Here is a 6,000-nt window from a genome sequence, read left to right on the forward strand (position 1 = left end):
ATCGGGTGATTGTGTCTGTAGCCACGCTGTCGATGTATTGCATAAAGGCGCATTTTTCGCCATTTTCATCGCTTACGGCCGTACCACTCTGAACACGCCCGATCTCGGAAGCTAAGCAGGGTTGGGCCTGGTTAGTACTTGGATGGGAGACCGCCTGGGAATACCAGGTGCTGTAAGCTTTTCTTCTTAGCTATGTTTCTTTTCATTTTTGCCCCTTTTCACGTACAACGTGGCTTCATTTCTTTAGGGTTTTATTTTATGCTTTCTTTCTTGCTTTTAGGTTTAGAACTGTAGCATTTTGGAACTTAGTAAGTGCACCGGGTTCTCATAAACGTATGTATGTTTGTCTTATCAATTTCACCAAAACAACTCCATGTTTCTTTACTTTTACATCTTTCTCTTACCTTCATGTATTATGCCGTTTGTGTGTGCGAACACTTTCAGAGCAATTATATAGGTGCGTTGGACCGCACGCCACTCAAAGCTTTTATTAACGGAACTGGAGGTTGGTTGCGTCGAGTTCAACTCCGTCCAATCATTTTGGGATTAGAACATGGTTTTACTCTTGAATCCCTTTCGACATTATATGTGCTATGTACATTTTAATGGGTGTTGTTTTGGGAAGGGATAGACTAATTTTAGTTACTGCAGCCTTTCTTTCGTTTGCTAACTATATTCATTCTGATCCTTCTACCAGGGGAGCCAAGTCTGTCTCTCACTCATACACACACACACACACACACACACACACACACACACACACACACACACACACACACACACACACACACACACACACACACACACATTAACAAGCAATTGATTTTTTACATGTTTATATATCATCACAGGTACAGAGATATTATTTTTTATTTTATGTTTCTTTTGAAAATGTTAGTTTGCTAATCGCAATGTAATGAAATCTTGTATCCTGTATAAAAACCCTAGCTGCTGTGGTTGCTATGGTGACACAACAGCATGCCTGTTAATGTTAGTGCAGATCTTTTCGACATGTTATTGTGTTGTTTTTTGTTGTTGTGATTTTCTATCTTTCATTGGTTAAATGATAGAATATGGGTTTTCTGGTTAAGTTTCACTTTCTAAATGTTTACTCGATTTGTAATCAACTCGTTATTTTTAGTATTTTAACATTCTGTTTGTAGTGGTTGATCATTCCTGTTCATATTTGTTATTATGACATTAGGCTACTTACGTTATTTATGTGACCTACAGGACATTGTTGTGCTGCGCTTAACATTACACAGCACAATATAGCAACTTAGATTTCCAGATGAAAATTTTTTTTTACTAACGGACCTTGAGGTGAGGGGAGTCTGCCAGTCTCTCTCTCTCACATGCACACACATGCACGCAATTTCATTTTTCCATGTTTTTACAGTAAAGGTTCACAGACCCAGTACTGCCGCTTGCCTCGTGATGTTAACAGTGCCAGAACAAAACGCAGCATCACAGCCAGTAGACAGAATTGTCGGGGTGCACAAGCTGGCTTGGTATTGTGAAACAGTGCGGTTGTGCACAGCTGGACCTCTTGAGTTGTCGTGTATTTGTTCACTGAACGTATGAATGGACAGGTAGCTAGCTCACGTTAGTTGTAGGAACTAACTACAGCTTAGCTTGCTATAGCTAGAAGTGTCCAATACAGCGATTCGTTGTATAATGATCCCATAAACTAAACTTCATATCATTTTAAGCAATGGATCATCCTGCATATTGCAGAGAGGAAGAGCATGTTAAAGCAATGAAAAAAAGATAAGCAAAAACACCAAAGGAATTGTGTAAGGCATTGTTTTATCACTTCGAGAAGGGCTTAATCAGGTGAGTGTGTCTGTACCGACATATTCTGGAGGAGGAGCGGACGGCATGCCACACCTGCCCTCTATACTAACCTCAACTCTCTATTGCAGCGTGAAACTTTGGAGCATGGCTCCATCCCCCCATGAATATTTCTGCTCCATTCATGATGCTGGGTAAGAAACTGTGTAGGGTTATGCCTCCTAACATGACTGATATCAAAAATGGGCAGCTATCACATTTTTCTAGATGGCCCATGTTTTAAACCGTCTGATCGTTTCAATCGGTTATTCTGTCTGCTCTCTGCCTAACCTCATTTGGGAGGCTTACTTTCTACCTTACAGGTCTGCTCAAGAATCTGAGCTGATGCTGTTGACCAGGGTCTGCCATCTACTCCGGGATCAGGTTGTCACCATCTACACTGATTCTCGTTATGCATTTGGGGTTGCTCATGACTTCAATAAGATTTGTCGCTCCGGGGGTTTTGTATCTTGGAAAGTAAGCCAATTTCTAATCCAGGACTAGTGTCTGCAATTTTGTCTGCATGTACACTACCAGCTTGGCTGGCTATCGTAATGGTCAAGGGTCATGACACAACCTCTGAGTCTGACACGGCCACTGGCAATGCTTTAGCAGATGAGATTCCACGTTGGGCAGCTGTTAATGCCCCCTCATGCCCGTACACTATATCCTCGATGTGTGAAGCTGTCGCCATGTTTTCTCATTGCTTTGTGCCGAATAATATCAATCTGCGTTTCTTACAAACTCAGAGTACACAACAGGACTGCTCTCACTGGGCTGATTAGGGCTGTAGTCCTGATTAAAATGGTCTAATCCGTGACCCGGAGGGGCATGTGACCCAGAGGGGCGTATCACCCTTCCTAAATCTATTTTGCCATTTCTTGTGTGCCATTTCCATGGGATTTCACATATTGCACAAAGGGGGAGTGACGGCTAACATTCAAAAACAGTTTTGTATTCCTGCAAAACGTATAACTGTAAAACTCCTCCTAGATAGCTGTTTAACCTGTGCCAGAAGCAACCAACACAAGCCAAATATGATGCCTTACTGGCTCAAGAATATTCCTTTCAGTGTCTACAGATAGACTTTATGCACATTCCACCTTGTGGTCAGTTGAAGTACTTGCTAGTGATTGTAGACAGGTTTTCCAAGTGCACTGAGGCGTTTCCTTGTTCTAAGGAAGACTTTTAACAGGCCTGTCATCCCACTGGAACTTACGCTAACTTAATTTAGATTTAAAAAACTGATCAAAATGTTTCCTCTTTCATTTAAATCATCACATCCGTGTTCAGGGAATTCTTGCATCTTTATGGGACTCCCAGGAAGTTCAAGAAACACGTGTAAGAGCCCTGCTGTTCATACTGCCTTGTGTAACCCTAGTCAGATGTTTCTATCAACAAGAATACAAAACAAAAAACAACAAAACTCCCCAAAACTGTGCAAACCATCATAAAACAATAAAACTGTTCTAGGTACAGCTGCAATTTAGCAATTCCTGAAAAATGTATTTTCATCTCGATCAGTTCCACTCCTTGGTCCTCTGTGTTTCTTTGCACTTATAAGGCTTGTCTTGTACATATTGTTTGTTGGTGGAGTTGTTTGTGTTTACACTGCTTGTTTACACTCACCTGCTGTCAGAGGGTATATGTATTTTTTCTGTCATTTAGGCATCTGATAAAGTGAAAAAGGAATTAATCTACAAAACCAGAGTCGATCTACTAACAGGTGGTAGTGTTGTAACACTGACAGTGGTAGAAAAGAGAAATTTTTTAAAACCAAAATTTATTTTTCACGTTACATTCTATATTAAATAAAAATAAATTTACTTCAGATCTCAGGGCAGAGCTGTGTACTGTATGGCAAATAGTAAATTGTTAATACATAGATTTAATTAAGCATTTAATGCAGATCATTCGTATTGGCTGAATGAACCTTTCACCCTTCTGTCATGTCTATCTGCCTAACTATCAGGTGTGTGTGTGTGTGTGTGTGTGTGTGTGTGTGTGGGGTTTTTTTTTTCTCTCTCTCTCACTCAGACACACACACACTCTCTCTCTCTGTCTCTCTCTCTCTCTCTCTCTCTGTCTCTCTCAATGTCACATTCTCTCACTCTCACTCTTGCATGCTGGCCTTTGGTAACACTGCCCTCCACCACCTGCACCTCCCGTTCTCCACCTGTACCTTGTGGCCTCTGCCCCCTGCCCTGTCCTGCCCTTCCACCCCACCTGGCTGACTGAGTGAGTACTTGGCCATTCCAGCCAATCCAAGCATCAGGGTCAGCTGTTACAGAGGACAGACGAGTGTCACACAGTACACTGATCTAAGCCCTCTATTCACCCCTACACTGATCTAAGCCCTCTATTCACCCCTACACTGGTCTAAGCCCTCTATTCACCCCTACACTGGTCTAAGCCCTCTATTCACCCCTACACTGATCTAAGCCCTCTATTCACCCGTACACTGATCTAAGCCCTCTATTCACCCCTACACTGGTCTAAGCCCTCTATTCACCCCTACACTTATCTAAGCCCTCTATTCACCTCTACACTGATCTAAGCCCTCTATTCACCAGTACACTGTAATGATACATTGCAAACTGCCCTGACTGCCTCTGTCTCAAATGCAGAGCTCCAGTGTAAGATCTGTCATCAACTCCACTAGTCAGCAGTCTGGCAGGATTGATCCACAAAGCATCAGCTATTATGGATCTCTGTATGGACCTCCATTCTCAGACGAGGACCATGGCAAGACTTTAAGGCCCATGCAGTCAAGAGTTTGCCAGTCTAAGACCACATCCTGTTTTATTAATGGACTAAACAAGGTACAGTTTGTTTGAGTCGAAACATCTGGTTTATGAAGCTCATGTGATACACCCATCATCTTTAACCCAAACTGGATCAACCGCACCGGTCGTTGAAGCTATGACGGCATTCACGACAGATAAACAAAGAAGGATATACGACTGGAGGAGAGCGGCTCAAAGTGGTATGTGTTTTACTGCTTGCGGTGAGCTAGGAGAGTGGTGGATGTTGTATAAAGGCTTCGTCCTAGAGGGCCATTATGGTGTTTTTTTGCTAGCCATTCATACCATTCTATTACTATCCAGTGCAGTTGCTTCTAAACTTCCAAACAGTTTCCTTGTATGTTCTCCAGGCCCTCTCTATATGCTGGGTGTGAGCCCCTGTAGGAGCATCCATGTATGATATACTGTGGTTAACTGTGTAATGTCTGTAGCCAAGCTGAGACAGAGCCTGCCGGTAGACACGCCACTCACCACTGAGGATTGTGGATCCCCTCCTTACATGCTGAATGATAAGTGGCACTAGTTCCCTTCTGGACCTTCTCTGAACTAGGTGAACAACTGGCTCTCTTTGTTTAGTGTGGACAGCATTTTCACCCAGCATCCCAGAGACCCACTGCCTCCTCCACAACGCCCCAGCCATCCGCCCTCTTCCATACTGTGTAACATAAAATGTAAAGCTTTATTACATTAATTAAGAACTATTAACAAGATGAAAAAATTACAGGTATGAAGCATGAAGACTTGTATGTCCATTATACATTATTAAGACTATACAAAATTCTATACCCACATAAAAGATGCACCTGCATTTCTTCTTTGCCTGAAGTTACTCTCATCTATGACAGTGAACTGTCGACATCCTCCTTTCCTTCTTCTGAGTATTTCCATCGCCACCACACAAGCCTCTCTCACTTTCTTAGACAATTTTGACAAGAAACTTGAGAAAACCTGAAGGGACATAATGGTGCTAAATTGATTAAATAACTGAATAAATGTATTTAACACTTAGTAAGATATTGAATGTACTCAGTAAAATTGTAAAGTTTATTTGTTAATTAAGTTAATTTGGTCATGTCAGCTGCTCTGGTTATTTTGCTTCTTTTAATCAAACAATTTACTTGATTTGAATAAAACCAATTAACCTGCTCGTTACACATGGATGTTTGCGGTTGCACCATTAAAATATTTCCACACTGCAGAAAGTATCTAGATGTGCTGAACAAAAATCTGTTTGATTACAGTTCAAATGGCCACTCAGTCCACACTTGTTGTATAAAGTAAGACATATAAGCCTGCGTGTGTTAGCTGCTCCCACCTGTACGTTGTAAATTAAAGTTACACTACAACATCTAAGTAAGCTCGT

The 6,000-nt window shown here is 41.7% G+C and overlaps 1 pseudogene; it reads left to right on the forward strand.

Annotated features, from left to right (window-relative positions):
- Positions 1-70: 70 nt before the first annotated feature.
- On the forward strand, positions 71-179 carry LOC145659780 (5S ribosomal RNA; annotated as a pseudogene).
- Positions 180-6,000: the final 5,821 nt, after the last annotated feature.

The sequence above is a fragment of the Electrophorus electricus genome, chromosome 1 (genome assembly GCF_041902795.1).
Source record: "Electrophorus electricus isolate QZ-2024a chromosome 1, ASM4190279v1, whole genome shotgun sequence".
In the NCBI taxonomy this organism is placed as follows: domain Eukaryota; kingdom Metazoa; phylum Chordata; class Actinopteri; order Gymnotiformes; family Gymnotidae; genus Electrophorus; species Electrophorus electricus.